This window comes from Corvus cornix, chromosome 7 (assembly GCF_000738735.6).
Source record: "Corvus cornix cornix isolate S_Up_H32 chromosome 7, ASM73873v5, whole genome shotgun sequence".
In the NCBI taxonomy this organism is placed as follows: Eukaryota; Metazoa; Chordata; class Aves; order Passeriformes; family Corvidae; genus Corvus; species Corvus cornix.
The window spans coordinates 23,335,666-23,349,288 of NC_046337.1; the positions used below are offsets into that span (position 1 = coordinate 23,335,666).

The 13,623-nt window shown below is 40.2% G+C and overlaps 1 protein-coding gene across 8 annotated transcripts in view; it reads right to left on the reverse strand.

The window, feature by feature from the left end:
* TTN (titin) overlaps positions 1 to 13,623 on the reverse strand; it is a 244,913-nt gene that overhangs the window by 108,834 nt on the left and 122,456 nt on the right. The gene's annotated exons all lie outside the window — the stretch shown is intronic.

Genomic DNA, 13,623 nt, shown 5'->3' on the forward strand with positions numbered 1-13,623 from the left:
TATGTGAAGAGTAATGTACAAACCTAAAGACCACCATTTTCCATTTCCAGTGAAGCCAGTGAAAAAATGTCATTGAATTAAATGGGACCATGAAAGAGCCTTAGGTTACTGCTTCATAGCATGCACACAATACAAATATCCAAGCTGACTTTAAAAAGCACGTTAATAACGTGAGAACAAAGGCAGAAAACCAAATGGTGGGAAGACTCTTGTGGACAAGAAACAAAATGAACGCATTTAAAACAATCTTCAAGTTATACTTAAGAGTTAAATGATCAGAAATATTTTCCAGAACACAACAAAGGAAGAATCACAGAAGGACCTACAACGTACAGGTGACCAACAATATACAGGCACGTGTGTGAAAAATGAGAGAGCAAGAAAAAGACTGCACATGATGATAATGAAAGAAAGGTGTGTGGCAGCCTCTAGGGAAGTACTTTGTATACCTTCAACTGGTAAAGCTTCTTCTACAACTGGAATTTCTTCTGCTTCTTCAGGCTCAATCTCCTTTATGATTTTATATTCTTTAAAGAATATTGACAACTGGTGTAAGTTTTCAATTATAAGATCATTTCACATGAACAGTTATACAGATATAACTAAAAGCAAATCTACTCCAACAGACACAGACAAATACACATTAGGATAAGTAATCACTCAGTATCTGTTACCTTTGCAGTTAATGGAAGATTTTGAAAAACTACTTTCTTTTCTAAGCATGAGTCAGGATTGTGTGAAGGATAGAATTTTTTAGGTATACAATAGAAACTAAACATTAAACTTGTGGATGAGTCATTGCAACAGGAAAGAATAAAAATCTCAAAGCCCTCAATTAATTTATTATAACAGCAACATAAATACTAACTTTTGAGAGACTCCAATTTAGTGGGAATTTAATATTATCTTAAAAGAGATTTCACCTGGGCAGGAGCATATGCCTTCCAAATATGAATATATAATAACAGATACAAGAAATATTGACTAATATAATCTAAAATATGAAGTGAACAACTTACAAACATCACAATAGGAGAAAAAGGAAAATTTCTACTTTAAAGCTTATACTTGGAAGAACAGGACAAAGGACTGTTCTTAGAGTAAAATCTATGGTGGCACAAACCTTCACTTGGTAGTGATTCAGGTATTTTAGGAATAGCAACAGGTATTTTCTCCTCTGAGACAGGTTTCTTGGGTACCTCAGGCACTTAAAAAAAAAAATTTCTTTTATCTGTGTGTATATAAATGTACATATGAAACATAAAAAGACAAAGACATCTAGCACACACAAAATCACAGTAACAGTGGGCATAACCATGAAAGACTCTGCTCCAGTCTTTCTCAAGGTAGGCTACATTCAACTGACAAATTTTATAGACTCAGTTATGAACAAAGAAAAGAAAGAATATAGAAACAATTCTTCTCAGGAGATGCCTCCTGGCAATATGTACCTTTGGTTGTAGGAGGCTCTGGTTTTTCTAATTGTAACTTTTTAGGTGTTGTAAGAGGCACTTTCTCTTCTGGGATAGTTCTCTCTGGCACTTCAGGTTCTTTAAAGATATTAGTAAATTTTCATTTTTGTGAATATTAAGACATATATATATACATCATAGTGAAAAATGCAACGACTAAAAAGAGTAGGGCATACAAAATATGAAGAATAATAAATTTAAGCAGCAGATTATTCATTTGGCACTGCATACATCAGTGAAACAAGGGGAAAGGTATTCAGAAAATAGAGAGAAGGAGATGCTCAGTCACTGATGTATGTACCTTTAACTGAAGGAACTGTATGTTTTCTAAGAACAGGAACAGGTTCTGGTACTTTTGGCACAGCAACAGGCTCTGGTTTCTTGGGTACAGCCACAGGTTTCTTTGGCACAGCCACAGGTTTCTTGGGTACAGGCACAGGCTTTGGGGGAATGACCACTGGCACCTCCTCTTCTGCCTCTTCCTCCTCAATCACCTCAGGCACTTTAAAGATATTAGTTGGTTTTACTTGAATGAGCTAAAGGTCATGCACATACAGATAGAAAATGACCAAATGCTGCTCTCATCCCTCCCCACACAGGGCAGAGGGGCAAAGAACACTGAGCATTGCAGCAACGTGGAGGTCATGGCAGACTCTTTGAGAACACCACCCTATACCTTCAGCTGGAGAGACTTCTGGCTCTCCAGGCTCAGCAACTGCTGCCACCTCTTCTGGTGCTTCCACCTCTTCTTCTTCTTCCAGGACCTCGGCTTCAGGCATCTCAGGCACTTCAAAGATATTAGTGCATTTCATTTTACATTGTTGAGAACATATGGCAAGCAGGAACAACAAGCAGGGTGACACAGACACAGAACATCACAACAGCCAGCTCCAACCCTCACACACCGCGCAGCACCCTTTTCCCAGCACACACAGCCTTGACAGTCTCAGTCAGGAAACAGAGACAGGCCAGGAGAGGGTAGGACAAGGCTGAGGAGAAGAAGATGAAATATCTTCTTTGTTAAGTTATCCATGAAGACAGGTACCTCTGGGTGCTGGAAGCTCTGGTGCTTTGGCAATGGGCACAGGTATCTTTTCCTCACGAGTAGCCTTCCTGGGCACCTCGGGTGCTTCAAAGATATTAGTAGCAGTCAGTTTTATACATACAACAGGAGGATGCACAGTGAAATGTAAACTGGAGATGCACTCATGAACATAACCAAAGTGGTCTCAGAGCATCAACCCATGTCTCGCTCTCTCTCACTTGGTCACACACACAAACCCCACAGGACACAGGCACAGAGCAGTGACACCAGGTAGGTTCTGTGAGAGAACTGCTGGCTATGCATAGGCTTGAGGGTGAGGTGTGAATTAGGGTACTTAGCAGCCTGTCCTCCCTTCCAGGAGGAGAGCCTTTCATTCTCAGCCCTGCTGGCATCTGGCTTTTCTCTGGGAGCAACCTCAGCTCATGTCTTCTCTGTTACCATTCCTCATGAATCTGCTGGTGCTTTACGTTTAGCAGTTCGGGTAGTGATAGGATGAGTAACACTTTTTACCTATTTTTGTCCTTCTATATATCCATTCTTCACTTATGCTTTTTTTCTTTTTTTTTTTTTTTTTTTTTTTGGCTTATTTTCTTATCCTAAGTACCTCTCTTGCTTCAATTTTCATTTCACTGTAGCAACTTCCACAGCCTGTACAGTGCAATGGATTTGATAATGATTCTTTCTTTATTATAAACCCTAAGAGTGTCAGCAATTTCTTTTAAAACTTTGTATATTGTCACTTCTTACTGCACTTGTGCACTGCTGAGTAAAAATTGGGTTTTCATTTCAACAGATTCCTGTCTATTATATACACTACCTGAGTCTGCCAGAAGAGTCGTGTAGACTCTTGTCAATTTAAGATAACAAATTTGGGCATCTGTATGGAAAACTTATGATCGTTAAAATAAACATTTTAGTATCTACTGCTTCAGAATAAGGCACCAATATAGTAAAATCAAAATATAATTTGAGTTTTTTATACAAAATACTGCATTATCAAATTCCTAACTGATACACAGCATGGAATGTAGAAATTTCAGGAAATCACAAATGAACAGAACGACAGACATCAGAAATAACATGTAAGACAGTAAGGACAGTCTCACTCAGACTGATGCACAAAGCGACAGGTACCTCGAACTGCTGCTGGCTCTGGCTTTTTTGGCACAGTTACAGGGGTAGGCTCTTCCAGAACAGCTTTCTTGGGCACCTTTGGAACTTCAAAGATATTAGTGTATTTAGTTTTGTGGGCACTGCAGATGTCGATGTAACAATAAGACAACCAGTAATACGTGCACGCAGTTGTTTTTTGAGAGCGTGCTGTGGTTACATTCAGTCATCAGCTCTGCCTTGCTTCCAACCTGTGGAATGACCAGTGTGCCCAATGCATCACACAGGAGGTGTGAACTCTGTGTGGTCTTTGTTTCTTGGTCAGGATGGAAATGTAGAAAATATATCTGGCTTCTTAGTAACAGATGATCAGAGGTTTATTTATGGAATCCTAGTGTATTTGTGTATCAGCCATATATAATTCACAACTACTTTGTCATTGAAACAGTTTTTCTTTAGGAAAGTAGCATTTCATTTATCATTACCATCTTTTTTTTTTTCTATCAATTATTTCCATTCTTTACATCTCCTCTTAAGTCTCTATGTTCCACAGTTTCTGTCATTTAAATTCTCCTGTAGAAATATACATACCTCTTATATTCTCTCTTCTCTTCCTGGTTCTATTAATATCATAATAAGATAATCACTAGATACATCCAGTCATTTGCTAGCAAAAATTCCTCATGTACATTGGCATTACCTTACTTTTAAAGAGGTAGAGAACTTACTCTGCTGCTGTCATCTATTAGAAATCTTGGGATGCAATGTTTTGTTCTTTAAACTTAAAGGCTTATTTTCAGGCTCTTCTTTAGAAAAGCATGTTATTTTGTTGAAACAGTAAATGTTAATTCTTAAACTTTATTAAAAGTTCGGTAAGCTAGAGATACTTTTCAAGGAATGAAATTTAGTTTTTCTGCCATGTTTTTGACACTCCACATTGCACGTCATATTTCTTAGGCACTATCTCTGACAGGTCATCATAAAAAAATTAGTTTAACTAAAGTTCAGAAGAGCATGACTTTTTTTCTAATGATGATACTGATAGAGACCTGTACCTTTGGCTGGTGGTGGTTCTGGTTGTTTGGGTACTGCAACAGGCGTCTTTTCTTGGGGGACAGCTTTCTTGGGCACCTTGATCACTTTAAAGATATTATTTCATCTTAATTTCACAGTTAAATTAGTAGGAAAGATTGTAACAATCAAAGAGTTTAGATATTTCTAAGCACTGTAACATTCCTCTAGTGACTGGTTGGTTAGTCATGCGCAAAGACAGGAACGGCAGAGGTTAAGGGTCAAGGACAAGTAACAAATCTTACACAAAAGAAGGGATAACAAATGAAAATATTAATCAATACACTGAAAGAAAAAGCACGTCTCTCCAGAAGATATACCTTTAACTTGTGGAGGTTCTGGTGTCTTTGGCACAGCCACAGGTTTCTTGGGCACAGGCACAGGCTTTGGGGGAATGACCACTGGCACCTCCTCTTCTGCCTCTTCCTCCTCAATCACCTCAGGCACTTTAAAGATATTAGATCCTTTTACTTGACTGAGTTTAAGGTCAGCAAACAGGCAAATGGCAAGCAGGAAAGCAGGAAAGTAAACACTTGACAGACTACCAGGGAGTCCTCTTCAGCTAATACTCCTGCCTAAGGTGGACTCACTGCAAAGAGCCTAAGGCTTATGAGGGGGGGTTTCTGGAAAACCCCACCCTCTTTTGCAAGGAGTGTACAGGCACAAAGAGATACCAAATGACCAAATGCTGCTCTTATCCCTCCCCACACAGGGCAGAGGGGCAAAGAACACTGAGCATTGCAGCAACGTGGAGGTCATGGCAGACTCTTTGAGAACACCACCCTATACCTTCAGCTGGAGAGACTTCTGGCTCTCCAGGCTCAGCAACTGCTGCCACCTCTTCTGGTGCTTCCACCTCTTCTTCTTCTTCCAGGACCTCGGCTTCAGGCATCTCAGGCACTTCAAAGATATTAGTGCATTTCATTTTACATTGTTGAGAACATATGGCAAGCAGGAACAACAAGCAGGGTGACACAGACACAGAACATCACAACAGCCAGCTCCAACCCTCACACACCGCGCAGCACCCTTTTCCCAGCACACACAGCCTTGACAGTCTCAGTCAGGAAACAGAGACAGGCCAGGAGAGGGTAGGACAAGGCTGAGGAGAAGAAGATGAAATATCTTCTTTGTTAAGTTATCCATGAAGACAGGTACCTCTGGGTGCTGGAAGCTCTGGTGCTTTGGCAATGGGCACAGGTATCTTTTCCTCACGAGTAGCCTTCCTGGGCACCTCGGGTGCTTCAAAGATATTAGTAGCAGTCAGTTTTATACATACAACAGGAGGATGCACAGTGAAATGTAAACTGGAGATGCACTCATGAACATAACCAAAGTGGTCTCAGAGCATCAACCCATGTCTCGCTCTCTCTCACTTGGTCACACACACAAACCCCCACAGGACACAGGCACAGAGCAGTGACACCAGGTAGGTTCTGTGAGAGAACTGCTGGCTATGCATAGGCTTGAGGGTGAGGTGTGAATTAGGGTACTTAGCAGCCTGTCCTCCCTTCCAGGAGGAGAGCCTTTCATTCTCAGCCCTGCTGGCATCTGGCTTTTCTCTGGGAGCAACCTCAGCTCATGTCTTCTCTGTTACCATTCCTCATGAATCTGCTGGTGCTTTACGTTTAGCAGTTCGGGTAGTGATAGGATGAGTAACACAGTTTCACTCATTTTTCCCTATTTTTGTCCTTCTATATATCCATTCTTCACTTATGCTTTTTTTCTTTTTTTTTTTTTTTTTTTTGGCTTATTTTCTTATCCTAAGTACCTCTCTTGCTTCAATTTTCATTTCACTGTAGCAACTTCCACAGCCTGTACAGTGCAATGGATTTGATAATGATTCTTTCTTTATTATAAACCCTAAGAGTGTCAGCAATTTCTTTTAAAACTTTGTATATTGTCACTTCTTACTGCACTTGTGCACTGCTGAGTAAAAATTGGGTTTTCATTTCAACAGATTCCTGTCTATTATATACACTACCTGAGTCTGCCAGAAGAGTCATGTAGACTCTTGTCAATTTAAGATAACAAATTTGGGCATCTGTATGGAAAACTTATGATCGTTAAAATAAACATTTTAGTATCTACTGCTTCAGAATAAGGCACCAATATAGTAAAATCAAAATATAATTTGAGTTTTTTATACAAAATACTGCATTATCAAATTCCTAACTGATACACAGCATGGAATGTAGAAATTTCAGGAAATCACAAATGAACAGAATGACAGACATCAGAAATAACATGTAAGACAGTAAGGACAGTCTCACTCAGACTGATGCACAAAGCGACAGGTACCTCGAACTGCTGCTGGCTCTGGCTTTTTTGGCACAGTTACAGGGGTAGGCTCTTCCAGAACAGCTTTCTTGGGCACCTTTGGAACTTCAAAGATATTAGTGTATTTAGTTTTGTGGGCACTGCAGATGTCGATGTAACAATAAGACAACCAGTAATACGTGCACGCAGTTGTTTTTTGAGAGCGTGCTGTGGTTACATTCAGTCATCAGCTCTGCCTTGCTTCCAACCTGTGGAATGACCAGTGTGCCCAATGCATCACACAGGAGATGGGAACTCTGTGTGGTCTTTGTTTCTTGGTCAGGATGGAAATGTAGAAAATATATCTGGCTTCTTAGTAACAGATGATCAGAGGTTTATTTATGGAATCCTAGTGTATTTGTGTATCAGCCATATATAATTCACAACTACTTTGTCGTTGAAACAGTTTTTCTTTAGGAAAGTAGCATTTGATTTATCATTACCATCTTTTTTTTTTTCTATCAATTATTTCCATTCTTTACATCTCCTCTTAAGTCTCTATGTTCCACAGTTTCTGTCATTTAAATTCTCCTGTAGAAATATACATACCTCTTATATTCTCTCTTCTCTTCCTGGTTCTATTAATATCATAATAAGATAATCACTAGATACATCCAGTCATTTGCTAGCAAAAATTCCTCATGTACATTGGCATTACCTTACTTTTAAAGAGGTAGAGAACTTACTCTGCTGCTGTCATCTATTAGAAATCTTGGGATGCAATGTTTTGTTCTTTAAACTTAAAGGCTTATTTTCAGGCTCTTCTTTAGAAAAGCATGTTATTTTGTTGAAACAGTAAATGTTAATTCTTAAACTTTATTAAAAGTTCGGTAAGCTAGAGATACTTTTCAAGGAATGAAATTTAGTTTTTCTGCCATGTTTTTGACACTCCACATTGCACGTCATATTTCTTAGGCACTATCTCTGACAGGTCATCATAAAAAAATTAGTTTAACTAAAGTTCAGAAGAGCATGACTTTTTTTCTAATGATGATACTGATAGAGACCTGTACCTTTGGCTGGTGGTGGTTCTGGTTGTTTGGGTACTGCAACAGGCGTCTTTTCTTGGGGGACAGCTTTCTTGGGCACCTTGATCACTTTAAAGATATTATTTCATCTTAATTTCACAGTTAAATTAGTAGGAAAGATTGTAACAATCAAAGAGTTTAGATATTTCTAAGCACTGTAACATTCCTCTAGTGACTGGTTGGTTAGTCATGCGCAAAGACAGGAACGGCAGAGGTTAAGGGTCAAGGACAAGTAACAAATCTTACACAAAAGAAGGGATAACAAATGAAAATATTAATCAATACACTGAAAGAAAAAGCACGTCTCTCCAGAAGATATACCTTTAACTTGTGGAGGTTCTGGTGTCTTTGGCACAGCCACAGGTTTCTTGGGCACAGGCACAGGCTTTGGGGGAATGACCACTGGCACCTCCTCTTCTGCCTCTTCCTCCTCAATCACCTCAGGCACTTTAAAGATATTAGATCCTTTTACTTGACTGAGTTTAAGGTCAGCAAACAGGCAAATGGCAAGCAGGAAAGCAGGAAAGTAAACACTTGACAGACTACCAGGGAGTCCTCTTCAGCTAATACTCCTGCCTAAGGTGGACTCACTGCAAAGAGCCCAAGGCTTATGAGGGGGGGTTTCTGGAAAACCCCACCCTCTTTTGCAAGGAGTATACAGGCACAAAGAGATACCAAATGACCAAATGCTGCTCTCATCCCTCCCCACACAGGGCAGAGGGGCAAAGAACACTGAGCATTGCAGCAACGTGGAGGTCATGGCAGACTCTTTGAGAACACCACCCTATACCTTCAGCTGGAGAGACTTCTGGCTCTCCAGGCTCAGCAACTGCTGCCACCTCTTCTGGTGCTTCCACCTCTTCTTCTTCTTCCAGGACCTCGGCTTCAGGCATCTCAGGCACTTCAAAGATATTAGTGCATTTCATTTTACATTGTTGAGAACATATGGCAAGCAGGAACAACAAGCAGGGTGACACAGACACAGAACATCACAACAGCCAGCTCCAACCCTCACACACCGCGCAGCACCCTTTTCCCAGCACACACAGCCTTGACAGTCTCAGTCAGAAAACAGAGACAGGCCAGGAGAGGGTAGGACAAGGCTGAGGAGAAGAAGATGAAATATCTTCTTTGTTAAGTTATCCATGAAGACAGGTACCTCTGGGTGCTGGAAGCTCTGGTGCTTTGGCAATGGGCACAGGTATCTTTTCCTCACGAGTAGCCTTCCTGGGCACCTCGGGTGCTTCAAAGATATTAGTAGCAGTCAGTTTTATACATACAACAGGAGGATGCACAGTGAAATGTAAACTGGAGATGCACTCATGAACATAACCAAAGTGGTCTCAGAGCATCAACCCATGTCTCGCTCTCTCTCACTTGGTCACACACACAAACCCCCACAGGACACAGGCACAGAGCAGTGACACCAGGTAGGTTCTGTGAGAGAACTGCTGGCTATGCATAGGCTTGAGGGTGAGGTGTGAATTAGGGTACTTAGCAGCCTGTCCTCCCTTCCAGGAGGAGAGCCTTTCATTCTCAGCCCTGCTGGCATCTGGCTTTTCTCTGGGAGCAACCTCAGCTCATGTCTTCTCTGTTACCATTCCTCATGAATCTGCTGGTGCTTTACGTTTAGCAGTTTGGGCACAAGACAGGGCGGGGAACAGAAATCCCATCATTTTTACTATGTTATTGTTACTACTCACTTCTATTTCCCTTCTGTTTTTTCAATTATTTTCCAGTGTTTGTGGGGGCTTTTGAGTTAGGTTTCAATGCTTCTATAATCTTGTATTTAGATATTGCATTTGGTGAGGCTAAAAGAGCCATCTGCATAGCGAGCAGGAGTGACACAGAATTGGGATGCAGAAATACAGAACATCTGTGGTCTTGTATGTAATAATTATATGCAATGCAATTGTAGATTTGAGGAACCAAATTTCTAGGGTCCCCATGAGGTTATGGTCAGAAGAGAGCTCAGACCATCCTGGTTGACCACACATTTGATTAAGTTCTGCACTAATAAAAAGTTCGGACTATTTGTTATTTGGGATCTAGGTCTGTATGCCTAAGTCTTAAAATACGACTGTCCTGTCTAGGTATGTTCCTCTTTTTACTTTGGGTCTTGTTTTCCCATACTAACTTCAGTTCATTCACAGTCCATTAAACCTGCTTTTCCTGCTTATTTTCACTGAAGTGATTAGGTGTTTTGTGGTTTATTTTTCCTGTTTGTCTGTTTTTAATATTGCCATGTCATGACTGTGTAATATAAAAAAGTTATATTACTTGAGATTCTTGGTAAAATGATAAAGACAGAGGTTTTCATTAAAAATCCAAATTAGAAAGCTCTTTCCCATTCTAATAGTAGAATTTCTACACAGCATGGAATTTCAGAAATTTCAGGAAATCACAAATGAACAGAACGACAGACATCAGAAATAACATGTAAGACAGTAAGGACAGTCTCACTCAGACTGATGCACAAAGCGACAGGTACCTCGAACTGCTGCTGGCTCTGGCTTTTTTGGCACAGTTACAGGGGTAGGCTCTTCCAGAACAGCTTTCTTGGGCACCTTTGGAACTTCAAAGATATTAGTGTATTTAGTTTTGTGGGCACTGCAGATGTCGATGTAACAATAAGACAACCAGTAATACGTGCACGCAGTTGTTTTTTGAGAGCGTGCTGTGGTTACATTCAGTCATCAGCTCTGCCTTGTTTCCAACCTGTGGAATGACCAGTGTGCCCAATGCATCACACAGGAGGTGTGAACTCTGTGTGGTCTTTGTTTCTTGGTCAGGATGGAAATGTAGAAAATATATCTGGCTTCTTAGTAACAGATGATCAGAGGTTTATTTATGGAATCCTAGTGTATTTGTGTACCAGCCATGTTCCATAAATGACTGTATTCTGTGCTGGTTTAGGCAGTCATTGCCATCTTTTTACTTGTCACTTGGATACTATCACTATTTTTATCCTTCAGGTTGACTTCACCTTTCTTTTTCTATCTTTTGTATGTTTCCTCTCTTTAACTGCTCATATTTTCCCTCTATTGTCTCCTGGCTTTCTTTCTGATCACTAGATGTTGCTTGTAACTGTTTCCTGTTATATTAATTTCAATTATCTAAATGATTATATCATCGCTTTTAGGTGGTACTTCACTTGAGGAATGTCATTGTGTTTAGGATGGGGAGAATCTGGTGGCAGAGGGCATGTTTTCTCTGGCCAGTGCTTGGGACTTCTACAGGAATTGAAATGATGCATCACTGCATCAATGTATAGTGTCTGGTTTTGGTGTGTCTTAAGTAATTTTTTTGTATTTCAATTATAAATGCCTTTTTAAAGGCTCACTGTATTACATGCTCACAGTAACTTTACAGCTCTTTAATGCTACTTATACAAAGTAACAGCTTTGCAAATCCCATAGTCAAAAATGTTTATGTATGACCAAAATACAGGCAAATTATGAATAACTGTTTAAAGAAAATAGTCCGCTCCATGATACAGATACATAGAGATATTTGTGATTATTTTGCTCTGTGTACTAAAACTGCTGCCCTCTGCTGAAACCTTTAGTTTCTGTTTGTCTTTCCTCATAGAATCATAGAGTCATCTAGGTTGGAAAAAACCTTTAAGATCATCAAAGCTAACTGTAAATATAACATGGCCCAGTCCCACTAAACCATGTATGAAGCCATCCCTACTAATAATGTGAACAACCGTTATGAATTCCTTCTCTTGCATCTGTAAGTTTTTGGCATTTCTTTGGTAGACAGGTAGTCATATCTGCATGATATGACATAAACCAAGTACAACAAAAGTTTAGATGGTTTTAGTTGAGGAAACATTTCACACCCCTGTGCAGCAATTCATATTTGGTGCATCTGTCCCATATTTTTGATATCAGAGTATATAGGGAAAGATCAATTTAAATCGAGAGTCATTAAAAAAAAACCCTAAAAGGCAAACAGCACCTTTCCTTAGCATGATAATAGTGGTGATATGTACCTTTAGGAAGTGAAGCTTCTGTTTTTTTAGATAGAGCAGGGGGCACTTTCTTCTCTGGAACAGTCCTCTCAGCCATCTCAGGCACTTCAAAGATATTAGTACATTTCATTTTACAGTTACAATAAAACTCAGTTTTAAATACAGAGACTGAAACACAAGGGACAAAAGACATGTTTTGAAGTAACAATTTAGCACACACATACTCTACGTGATTTGTTTAGCAAGCATCATTTAAAACAGATCAAAAATGACAGACAGAACAAAGGAGATCAAAATAATACTTAAGAGAAGATTCAGGATGATTGTCATGTATTCATGATAACATGTAGCTTTGACTGATGGAGGTTTTAATTTTTCCCAAGCAGCTAGAGAAATTAGATGGGACAGCCTTTCAGGCCCTACATGTTCTTTGAAGATATTAGTATCTATTAGTTATGTGTATTAAGCTTTAAAATGAGTGGTGAAACAACATACTCAAGGGAAGGAAAAGAGATCCCCTGCATAAGAGGTACCTTTAGGCTGTGCAGGTGCTCGCTTTTTAGCAGCAACATTCTCTTCCTTTTCGGCCACCTTGGCTGGTGGTGGTTCCTCCGGTGCCAAAACAAACTCTGGTTCTCTGGATGTCACGTCAGGCTTTGGTTTTTGAAGTGGTATAGAAGGCTCTAGTTTTTGGGGTGCTAAAACTGTTTCTGGTTCCTCAGACACCATGACAGGTTCTGGCACAAAAAGCTTTGTTTTTCTGGACACTGCAATAGGCTTTGATTTCTGGGAATCTGCAGCAATGTCTGTTTCTTCAGCTGCTACAAACTCTGTTTTTTGGGGCAGCACAAAATGCTTTGTTTTAGGGGGCACCAGAACACGCTTTGATTTTTGGGTTGATTCAACTGTCTCTGACTCCTCAGACACCACTATGAGCTCAAATTCCTCAGGGGCCATAAGTGGTTCTGGTTTCTGGGATTCCAGAGCTGGCTTTTGTTTTGGGGGCATCACACCATATTTTAACTTTTGGGGCGGCACATCAGACATGGGTTTCTCAGGTACCACAACAAATTCTTGTTTCTCAAGCACTACAACATGTTCTACTTTTTGGGATTCCATGATAGGTTTCTGTTTTGGGGGCATCACACCCTGTTTTAGTTTTTGGGGTTCTACATCAGGCATGGGTTCCTCAGGTACCACAACAAATTCTTGTTTCTCAAGCACTACAACGTGTCCTAGTTTTTGGGATTCCACAATGGGCTTCTGTTTTGAGGGCATCACACCCTGTTTTAGTTTTTGGGATGCTGCATCAGGCTTGGGTTCTTCAGACACCACAACAAATTCTTGTTTCTCAGGCACTACAACATGCTTTGGTTTTTGGGGTTCAACAGCAGGCTTCTGTTTTGGGGGCATCACACCATGTTTTAGTTTCTGGGGTCCTACATCAGGCATGGATTCTGCAGGTACCACAACAAATTCTTGTTTCTCAAGCACTACAACATGTTCTACTTTTTGGGATTCCATGACAGGCTTCTGTTTTGGGGGCATCACACCATGTTTTAGTTTTTGGGGTTTTATATCAGGCATGGGCTCCTCAGG